Source organism: Peromyscus eremicus, chromosome 12 (assembly GCF_949786415.1).
Source record: "Peromyscus eremicus chromosome 12, PerEre_H2_v1, whole genome shotgun sequence".
In the NCBI taxonomy this organism is placed as follows: domain Eukaryota; kingdom Metazoa; phylum Chordata; class Mammalia; order Rodentia; family Cricetidae; genus Peromyscus; species Peromyscus eremicus.
In genome coordinates, this window is record NC_081428.1 from 18243486 (window position 1) to 18255379 (window position 11894).

Sequence of the window (11894 nt, forward strand, 5' to 3'; positions counted from 1 at the left end):
TCTCTGATTTTGTTAGATTGCATCTTCTCTCACTGACTTTCCTATAATTTGCCTAAAAGTTAGTCAATTTTATTGATTTTCTCAAAGAATTAACTCATTGTTACATTGATTCTTTGGATTGTTGCTGTTGTGTTTCTATTTTATTGATTTGGGTCCTGGGTTTATTTTTTTCTATCTACTCCTTTTGGGTGTGATTTCTTCTTTATGTTCTAGACCTTTTAGGTGTGTAGAAGAGTTTCTAAATGGCCTTATTAAATAAAAAACAAGGAGCCTATAGGGGTGAAAGCCTTAGAGAGATAAGGAAAATAAGGAAAGCCACCAGCCAACCTTACCTCACCAACTCTGAAGCTTTGAAATGCCGCAACTTCCTGTCTACCCACACCTATATGCCTTGCTGATCTGCCATCTGATTTGCTCTCTCCTCCCAGCTACATCCCTTCCTATTCCTGCCCAGCTCTGTCATTTCCTGTCTGTCTGTACAGACCTCCAGACCTCCATGGTTAACTGGTGTTAGAATTTAAGGCATGTGCCACCACATCTGGCTCTGTTTCCAGTTTGGCCTTGAACACACAGAGATCCTGCCTGCAAAATGATAGGATTAAAGGTGTGTGCTAACATTGCATGACTTCTGTGTTGTGGCTGGCTTTTTCCTCTGATCTCCAGGCAAGTTTTACTTATTAAAGCACAAATAAAATATCGCCACATTTCAGCACAAATAAAATATCACCTCACAGGTGTGCTGTTAAATCACCAGTATGAGATTTACAAACACCCATAAGTTTGGTACATTGTGTTTTTGTTTTCATTTGATTATGGAAAGTCACTTTTCTTGTCCCATTTTTCGTTCAGTAGTGAGTTGTTCAGTGTCCATGAGTTTGTAAGCTTTCTGATGTTTCTTTGGTTGTTGATATCCAGCTTTAATCTGTGGTGATCAGATAGATACAGAGTGTTATTTCAGTTTTCTTGTATGTGTTCCTATATCAAAGTAATGTTTATAAATTAATTGGTTCAGCAATATAAATATGATAGAATTGTTGGCAGTGTCTAATCCTAGGGAACAAACATACTTCCCTGAAAAGTCACCAAATTCCTATATGCATGTAGTTTCTCATTAGTAAGATCGCTTTGGGGGAATTGGACTTTATTATTCATTATTAAAGAGGGAGGAAAGGCAGAGCCTAAGTGGTTAAAGTGACTCTTGTGCATTTCTAGAGACCACTTTGAATAAATAAAGCTATTGATTTCCACCAACTTTATTCAGAGCATCTTGCTCACTTTTCTCTAAGATCTGCCTCCCAGAATAAGAAGCAAGAGATGAGAGGAAAGGGGGATTCCCTCTCACTTGGCCTTTTTTTGTTTTTGTTTTTGTTTTGTTTGTTTGTTTGTTTGTTTGGGGTTTTCGAGACAGTGTTTCTCTGTATAGCTTTGTGCCTTTCCTGGAACTCACTAACCTGGCCTTTTTTATTTGTTTGCTCCTTTAGACATGGGAAGGTGAAGCCACAGTTCCTCTTATAAGTCCACTCTGAGACTTGTCTCCCTCACCGTACGTGAGACCTATGACCAGTGAGATAGGCCAGAATCTACTCTCTGCTTTGCTCCGTGCAAGATCTGACAAAGTCCACATTCCCTCCAGACTGTTTCCGTTTTTATAAGATAAGTATTTTGCCTTCTTTCATTTCAATGAATGGTAGAGTAAAAATGCTTTAAAGAGAGCTTCTGGGCTGAGCGTGTACTTCCTTGCTAAAATGATTGCCTAGCATTGGCCAGCATCCTAGGTTTGAGTCTTAGGAATAAAAAAGGGAGGTAGAATAAAATAAAGTAGCTGGAGAACTTTTTAACTCAGTTAATTTTTAAACAACTGCACACTTACATTCTTATTGCTCTACTCAAGCAACCGTTCTTTATTTCCCACCCACCCCTAACCACCCCTCCCATCTACCTCTGTCGTTTCCAGTTTCATGATGTAGTCGTCACTATTGACGGAATTTTCCTATGCATGGTGCTCACCAGTTTCTGTGGCACATGTTTGAAATAAGCAGAAAAGTGGAATGAATCCTGTTTGCAGATAGTGGCTGACGTTGTATGCAATGCAAATAGCAAACATTAAGAATGAAAGCAGCCGGGCGGTGGTGGCGCACACCTTTAATGCCAGCACTCGGGAGGCAAGAGGCAGGCAGATCTCTGTGAGTTTGAGGCCAGCCTGGTCTACAGAGCAAGATCCAGGAAAGGCACAAAGCTACACAGAGAAACCCTGTCTCAAAAAACCAAAAGAAAAAAAAAAAGCAGACCAGGGGTCTCTGTGGTTAGTATTAGCAACAAGTTTTTATAAGTACATGGAAGGAACCACTACAGGAGGGAGACAAGGAAGCTTCTATTCAAAGAGCTGAATTTGTTACAACTGCCATTTTGTAATGTGTGTGTGTGTGTGTGTGTGTGTGTGTGTGTATTACAATGTAATTTTAAAATATCAGTATCTCTTTTGATGAACATCATATTCATCATGTATTTGAAGAGGCTACTGGAAGTAGTCAAAGCTCTAGCATAGACAGCTTTAACTGAAAACACCAGTACTCTGATTTCTACCCATTTTAATCACTCTATGAAGCCAAGTGCACGGCTTTTAAAAATTTTTCTTTATGTGTCAGAACATACTTATAAAATTGCATTATATCTCCTATGACCTTCAGGCCTCTAGGTCTGAACTGCTTTTGCTATTTTTATTTATTCTTCTCCCACCTGTTGCACAGAGTGGAACAAATCTCAAGTTCACCTCTCCCTTGAGATTAGAACTTAAGTGTACACCTCCATATATAAGGTGCTGATAGATTTTTCATTTATTTAGTTTATTATTTTATAATTTCTTAAAAGTATAATGGCTTGGATCAAAGTGCTCCAAAAGACCCTCTCTTATCTCTGTTCCTTCCTACCAACTCTCTATCATTGTCCTTAAGCCTGTTCTTCACCAACCAAAGTAAAATTGTGTTTTTCAGACAGAGAACAGTTAATCAGGTTCTGCCCAAAAGCACAGTTGTGCTGTGCATGAGTATGCTTTGAAATGTCTGTTGAATGTTTCTCGGCTTTGCTTGTCATCTTTTAAGAGTCTCAATATCAGATTCATATCTTCCCTATGTACATTTTCCCTGATGCATGTCCACATTCTCAGTAAAACTAGTATGTTGCTATCACCATAAATACAAACTCATACATAGTCAATGATTCCCTTGAAGGCAAGATTCCAAATGTCTAAGGATACACTTGAACTTTCTTAAGTCATTCCATTACTGAATACAGTCCTATAGCCAAAAGTTGATTTTTAAATATTTGTAGGTCTGGTAAATCTTAGGGTAGAAAAATTCTGTATTGTTTTATTCTTATCAGTGCAGCATTTATGGAACTTTATTCATGTGCCAAATTGATTTACAGGTAAAGTTTTTTGAAACTGTGCTAATTGATTTCATACATGCATTAAAAAAGAACACATATAAAATACAATCAAATAGCTCAAATCACTTGCAGTTCTTTGAACTGTATTCAAAGTTGTGTAAGCAAATATACACACAGTATTGCATTCACTGCTTCCCCAAGCACAATGGCAACCATGTATTGGAGGAGGTATAATTTAATTCAGACCCATTCAACTGTGGTGGCAAAAGTAAATAATCTAAAGATACAACATACATATGTATACTTATACATACATGCGGACAGATACATAAACTATATATAATATACATTTATTATTTGTACATTAATAGTTTGAATTTATGTGTTTATTGTTTCCAGATCATTTGTACTTATCGATTTTTAGCAAGTCTACCCATGTCCTAGTCATGAAAAAAGTGAATTTCACCATAACTAGTTTATAATTATCAGGTGACTAATATAGCAGAAAAAAAACTGGGAAAATGTTGGCTGCACCCATATTTTGTTGACTTCTATGATGCTTTATGTTTCACAAAACTACTCTATGAGTAACACTTGCTTACTATATCTGGAACAACAATTCTTACCTTTGTTTCCAAAAAGCAAAGTAAAATTTAGAAAACAATATAAATATTCTGAAAATCAAACTTTACAAAGAGGATTGAATATATTATATTGGTACATTTCCTGACCTATAATCTCCATCTCTTCTTTCTAAGTGCAAAAGTCTAAACTCGGTATTTTATATAGTCACCTGGGTTCTACAAAGCAACAAAAATCCCAACTTAAGGTTATTTAATCCAAATGTAATTAGTTCTTATACAACCTCACTTTATTTCTATAAGGCACGTAAGCTTCTTAGAAGATTATGCCCCTGCCATGCTGTGCAAGTGTTGTATGCAAGAACGGATGTTGGTCTGACAACATTCTAAAAACACATAGATAGCTAAACCACTAAACAATATTATTCTTGTTAAAAAAATAAATAAACAAATAAATAACTTTCTGGGTATCGTAATTTCACACCTATTCTGGAGTCTTTAGGGAAGGCAAAAAATGAGATTTGATGACTTCATGCCTGATGTGTGAATAAGCCTTGTATTTGCTGACACCCATATCAGAAATAGAGTTGCTAAAAAATTAACAGCGCTGCCTCATTTTATAATTCTTACCATAAAACACAAATAGAATTTAATTTGTCAAGTTGTGCATATATGTCTATGTCATTGAACAGAGTTTGTGTACATCTTGGTAGACTTTAGGAATACTCTTCCCTAACATTCTACGTAACTGATACTGAAAAACGTACTATTTTTCTAAGTGGGAGAAGATACAACTATGTTCAATTTTACCACTGTACATTTGTTACTCATTTTAAATTCTACTCCAAATATCTTTTTATCTTAATACTTCACAGTGTACTCAGATGATCATTTTATAATTCAAATTTCTTATAAAATATATTTCAACTGAAATTGATTTTCCTCTGTGTTTTATATAACTGCTTTTCTGCTGAGCTCTTTAAATTAAAGCAACTTTCCCTGATGACACATGAATCTATTCACTCAAAATTTATTATCAGTGGTCATGAAATATGGTTACTTCCCCAAGGTTTACCCGTCTGCACTAATTGGTGCTCATTCATTAGCATATTTCCACTGTTAGCTACCTTTGTTTCTCTGTTCATCATGTGTCTGTTCTCTCACTGCTCTGCATTCCTCACGATTTCACAGATCTACAAATATACCGAGCTGGTAACACCATCAGCAGCAACAACAAATCTGAGGCATCAATATTCCCAGAAGGTTTTGAACTTGTTACTGCTACCAAATGCTTATCATACTGTTAATTAATTTGATATACTTGATATATTCATTATGCTAAATTTTAACTATGCTGATCCATAACTATTAAATACATTGTATTTTTTACTGTGCATTTTCATAAAAAATAAAGATTACATCATGATTTTTTTTCTAGCTGAGGGAAATTCATTGGCTCTAGGAAGGTTTACATAGTTTTATAATGTTAGTTTTACACATAGACTTCATAGTGTCAGTTTAGACTACCTATTATGAATTATACACATAAATTGAATGAAAATTGAAAAACAAATGTTGAAGAGTGGAAATTACTCATTTTAACATCATTTGACGTTTCTTTAAACTTAATTTCCAGAATAACTGAAGGATAGTTTTTATTATGTAGGCCTGTGTACCATAGAAGAATCATAAGCTATGTGGTTCTCACATTCAGAAATTCCAAAAACACTAAAAGTGAGTAAATCACAACTTAAAATGCATATGGTTGGCTTGGTTTTGCTTGAGTGACAAATTGTCAAGATGTGGAATGTGGTTTGTGTTCCACTGAAGGTCTCTGTAACTTTCCCTTAGGAAATTCATCACTCATTGGCTTTCACAAACAATATGTGAAATGATTACTAAACTAGCTGAAACTGATATCCCACAAACATTTTTTTCATTTTAATAATTTTATTACATGATAATAATTGAACAGGAGCTTTAAATTATCTGAGACTTGAAACATGTATTTGAGCAGTAGGGTGGGTACCGTTTATGAGCAAAAGTTGTAACATTTATTTTTTCATAAATAGTAATAAATAATGCTGCCTTTAAAATATATGAACTAAAGTAGAAATGAGGTTTTTGGTTGAGATATTCTTTAATGATCCTAACTCAGATATATTAGGCATATCTTTTGGTATTCTCAGCATATAATATTTCATGTTTCTAGATGACTGAGATTCACTGCTCATTCTAGCTCCATTTAGATATAAATATAAATGTTAATACAAACATAAATTTCTAATTAGACAATAGTTTGCTCTCCACTAAATTAGAACAAACATAAAGTCATTGTAGCTTCTGCATTGAAACACTATTTTCTGAAAGAAAAAAAAATGATAGAAAGAAACTTGGCCCACCCACAGGATGTTGTGTCTGAAATGTCTCTCTGTTCTGTGGTTCTGTCTTGGTTACAGCATTCACATTGTGTTCTGAGTTACTGGGCTTTCAATATGCTAGACTGATTATCAAAAGACATATTGAGCTCATCTTCCAATATTGAAAGTAAAGTTACCTGGGGCAGGTAATACGGCTTTGTAGATTAAGGTGCTGCCCATCGGTCCCTAAAACCTAAGATTGTTTCCAAAGACCCACAAGGTGGAAGAAAGAAAACAATCCCAGTAGTTATCCTCTGTCATCAATGTGCACACCATTGCACAATCATAAGCACAAGGAGTTGGGTGGGAAAGGGGAGGGAGCGAGAGAGGGAGAAAGGCACATACAAAAACACAAAAATGGTTAAACATAATCAAAAATTTAAAGTATATAATCTTAATTTTCCTTGAGAAAGTCAACAACTGCATCATCCTAAAAGCAGTGTTATGACATCCATCAGAGGCCTACTTCAAAAGAGCACATTTGGTTTTTTGTTGTTGTTGTTGTTGTTTTTGTTTGTTTGTTTGTTTTGTTTTGTTTTCCCTGTTAGAACCAAGCTGGCAATATCCATTAAACACAGTTGAAACAAAGCATGCATATGCATGTTGTTTTCATCGTTATGAAGTTGCTATGTGGAACTACTCTCAAGTCTTTGCTATGCTCAGTGGAATTGTCTTCTACTGTTAGGTTACTCATTAATATCTTTTACACACATTCCTGCTGTTTTGTGGAAAGTAGCAATTTTCTTAAATCAGTTTTACACTCTGGCAGCTCTCAGGGAGAGTTTCTCACCTTATATGAGAAGTACAGCCCTTGGCTGTTCAAATACATTGACTTTTCCACTATTCCGTTTTAACCTCAGTGCCCAGACTATTCTAGGCTGGCTTGGTTTAGCTCTCTTTTCTTTCATTAATAGTCTAAATGTCAAAGAAATCTCGGACTGAGAACTATTGAAGGCAATTTTTACCACAAATTTTTCTAGGACATTTTGCTTTAAAGTTATCAGTTACATTTATCTCAGTTTCAGAAATGGAATCGCAGTGTCCTAAAGGTGCCCAATCATAATATTGGTTTGTAGGCAACTTCAGCACACAGGTCTGTTGTCTCTCAGCTCTGCACTGCTGGAATTCTGAGATCAGGGAGCCATTAAGTGGGTACTTTTATGGGGACTAGTATCCAAGTCTCCTCCCTATGTCCTTGTATAGCAGACAGAGAGCCATAGTGTCCCTTCTTGTTTTGATAGCACACTACTCCTTTATAATGCATTAATTTCTTGAGAGCCCCAGGGGCCTGACTTTATCTAGTATTCCCCCAAAGCCTTCTCTCTAAAGACCTTGTTGTTAGAGGTTCAAGTTTCAACCAAGGAATTTAAGAATTCAGATTATAGCCGGGCGGTGGTGGCGCACGCCCTTAATCCCAGCACTCGGGAGGCAGAGCCAGGTGGATCTCTGTGAGTTCGAGGCCAGCCTGGACTACCAAGTGAGTTCCAGGAAAGGCGCAAAGCTACACAGAGAAACCCTGTCTCAGAAAATCAAAAAAAAAAAAAGATTTCAGATTATATCTTTGGCTGTATAATTGAAACCTTGAGAGGCAGTCCATAATATATAACAGTTGATCTATTGTTTTCTCCAGTAATTTTGTGATTATGCAAAAATGTCCAAATAAATCCAAAATGATTCATTACTTAATTTCCATGTACTTAGTTCCTACCTGGATGTTAATATGCAATGTCTATTTTAGTAGCTAGATGACAAATAGATGATTGATATAGATAGAAAGACAAATAGAAAGATAGATAGATAGATAGATAGATAGATAGATAGATAGATAGATAGATAGATAGAAATAGATTACTGATAATGAGGAAACTAGTAAAAATGTATTTTTGTCACAGTTTAATGTACTGTTTATATTCTTTCTGTTATGTCACTTATTACTTCTTAGAAAGAAGTGCAAAGGATTCCTCTATTATAGTTATTTAGAAACCAGAAGTCATGCATCCATTGGCTTAAGGCTCAACACACTTGGTGTTTCTAATTAGCTTAAAATTTAATTTTAGATGCTGGAGAAGTGGCTCAAAGGTTAAGAATACTGTGTCCGCTGGGCGGTGGTGGTGCACGCCTTTAATCCCAGCACTCAGGAGGCAGAGCCAGGTGGATCTCTGTGAGTTCGAGGCCGGCCTACACAGAGAAACCCTGTCTCGAAAAACCAAAAAAAAAAAAAAAGAAAAAAAAAAAGAAAAAAGAATACTGTGTCCACTGAGGACCCAGGTTCAATTCCCAGCACCCCCATAGTAGCGCACCATCTTCTGTAACTTCATTTCCAGGGAATTCTATTACCTATTTTGGACTCTGCAGGAACTGCACACATATGGTACACAGATGTACATTCAGATGAAATACCCATATGCTTAATATAAAAATAAATAATTTTTTTTAATTTAAAACCATGAGCCATATGCCTATAACTTCAGTACTTAAGAGGCAGAGGCATCAGAAGTTTAATGTCAATCTTCGCTTCCTATGAGGCTATCCTGGACCAGATGACGTCCTGTCTCAAAAATAAAACAAATACATAATAATTTCCATATGTAATAAGTATGTATCTATAATGTGAGTGACAATTTCTTTTTCTTTAATTTCACTCAGATTTTTGTTTGTCTGTTTTACTTATTGATTCACCTAAAAGTCTGACTAGATTCTGGAATGATTAATAAAAGCAAAACAAAACAAAAACAGAAAGGGCGTGGGTTAAATCATGGCCACGACCCCCTGACACAGTTTTCATGCCTTGCCTTTGTTTGGGGGCGCTTACCAGACTGGGGCTGCGCTTGCCTAAACCCACTCTCATTCCATTCCAGCTCTGCTGTAAGTGATTTTCTTTGGTGATTTCCTCTCCTCAACTGAGGGAGAACTGAGGGCGTCAGCAATTTTACAAAGAAAATAGCGATTATTTAAAAGCATACAATGGGGCAATCAGACCACTATACTCCAGTCCTATCCCAAACTCCCATTGTCACTGTGCTTTGGGCAAATTACCATAATGTCAAATTTCACTTTTCCATCTGAATGATGAATCCACTATAGGACATGTTTGAAGGATAAAATGAGATAACATGCATAAAGTATGTAAAATTGATATTATACATTTGAATTCCTCAAAGCTTTTATCTCAATAAGATGTCCATCATTAATATATTAGCAATCATTACTATGATAATATAACTGTAGCAGTTACAGCAATTCTTGTCAAGAAACAGTCATTATTTTTATCAAATTATATTTTCCTTTTATTCTTGATCAAAAAATTCTTTTTATTTTTTTTCGTACAACAGTCTTAATTGCATGTGTATTTACCTAGTTCCTGCAATATATACAGTAAACTAAACTCTGAGCTTCAGGTAAATAAGATGATATCTATTTGGTTCCTAATACATAATTTACATCTAAACTGACTAAAATAATGTGAGTAACTAGTTTTAAATTAATTAATACTAAAAGTAGAACTGAATTTCATAAAATAATTAAATGGAACAAGTTAGTACAACTCTTACCCTCAAAGTAGATGGTGATTAATGCAGAAAATATGTGACCTGAAAGTGTCCATCCCTAAATAGAACATCTGCTTGCTGCTCTGTCCCCATGAGGTTCAAAGATCTGTATGGAAAAGAGAATGAAAATATTTTGAGAGCCAGTGATTGGGGAGGAGTGTAATGAAACAGCTCTGGTTGCCAGCACAAGACTTACACATGATCTAGCTATTTCATATTCCATCATGAAACCATAACCTCTAGCTGAGAATCTATTGGCAGCTAGTTCATGCCTGCTGAAGGAGGGAGAATCCAACTTCTTTGGAGCTATCGCCCCGGGTAATATCCCCATATCCCAGTAGAAGTTACTGAGTAGACTCTACTGAGTAGAAGGTCCTATACTCATGCGCAGGCTGGCAATGCCAAACGGGATCAGTAGGTTAAAAATAGTATGTAAGTTGAGAGGGAGACAAGGGGTTATTTGGGCAGAGTTAGAGAGAACCACAGACTGGATACTATCAAAATATATTTCATACATGTATACAGTTTTCACAGATGAACTTTAAAACATTTTAAAGAACAATGAAAATACCCCTTTTGAACAGGGCTCATAAAACTAAAAGGCACGACTGGAGAAGACAGTGCTTCCCTGTCCTGAGTTTTCAGATATCATACTCATCAACAAGTAAATTCCTTGAGAAATCCCAACCAGAGCTCTGGTGAGTGAGCACAACTGGTATAAGCAATGCTTGTTTATAAACAATAGACAAACTCAAGTCAGTATGTAAGAAGGATACCTACTAATATTTATGGTAGCTATCTGATTATTTGAACTGCTTGGTGCTGGAAAATTTATAGTATGCACAGAAGAGAATGAGCATATGGAAATGGAGTGATTAGTATACCAGGTGGGTATTTTATCATAAAAAGTGAAATAAAAGCCCCTAGCCTAAAATAAATTGTGAAAATAGCAGACATAATATAGAACAGCACAATGAATAGAATTATTTCTTAAATAGAAATTGAAAAAAATACCATTAATTTTCTTACATTCTCAGTGAGTGATACTTGGGGAAAAATGATTTACAGAATAAGATGTGCTAGACACTGTAAAAAGCAAACGAGGCAAGCTTTTTTTTTCTGAAATAAGTGATTACATTTCATGTGCATTTTACGTGATGATTTCATTGTGCTTCACGCTGTCTTTGATTTCCCCATTTCACTTAAATCATTGTAGCAATTTTTCTTTGCTTTGCCTCCTCTGCCAAGCAGCTGATGTTATTTGAATTAAAAATGCAGCTGCCTTGATCAATCTTTCAAGTTATATATGGAGTTAAAAAAGTAAATTTTCAAGTACAAAAACTCAAGAACTTATTCATCTCATGAGCTAATTTGAGATCTGGTTGTCATGATGTAGCTGTTTCTATTCCGATGCAAATGATGCTTTGTTCTTAGTTTTGACTGTTCCCTCCATTTTTGCAGTTGGAAGAATTAAGTCAGACAGAAACATTACAGTTAAACTTGTGTTATGTTAGTGCAAAGTTCTCATTATTCTAATTATGATCACTAATACAATTAATGCACAAACAAATTCTAAAACACTTGCAAGAGTAGGGAACGGGTTTCTCATTTTCACTTTATATATCATTCTCGGTTTTCTTTCGTGTTTCTGAGATGAAAATAATTACATAGAACTATCTCCAAGCTTCTATGAATCAAGCCACAGTGCCTAAACGTCACAAAATTTTTAAACAGTTAAGCTAAAGCTGTAAATTAATTTGTCTGATGTGAGTGGAATCAATGGAAAAATTTTACCTATGATGTGGTTTTTATTAAAATATCTTTATGTATTGTTGCCACGTATATATGTAGCTAGAGTTTTCCTGCCTGGCCCACAGTCAGGACAAATCTCTCTCACCCACCAGTCCCGCAGCCAGCTCAGACCCAACCATGTAAACACAGAGACTTATATTGCTTACAAA

At 35.6% G+C, this 11894-nt stretch overlaps 1 long non-coding RNA gene across 1 annotated transcript; it reads right to left on the minus strand.

Annotated features, from left to right (window-relative positions):
* Positions 1 to 704: 704 nt before the first annotated feature.
* On the minus strand, positions 705 to 10041 carry LOC131922745 (uncharacterized). The gene is made up of 2 exons (XR_009382375.1): positions 9937 to 10041; positions 705 to 922 (listed from the first exon to the last, which is right to left on the minus strand). It is a non-coding gene; the product is annotated as an uncharacterized LOC131922745 (long non-coding RNA).
* Between the last annotated feature and the right edge of the window lie 1853 nt (positions 10042 to 11894).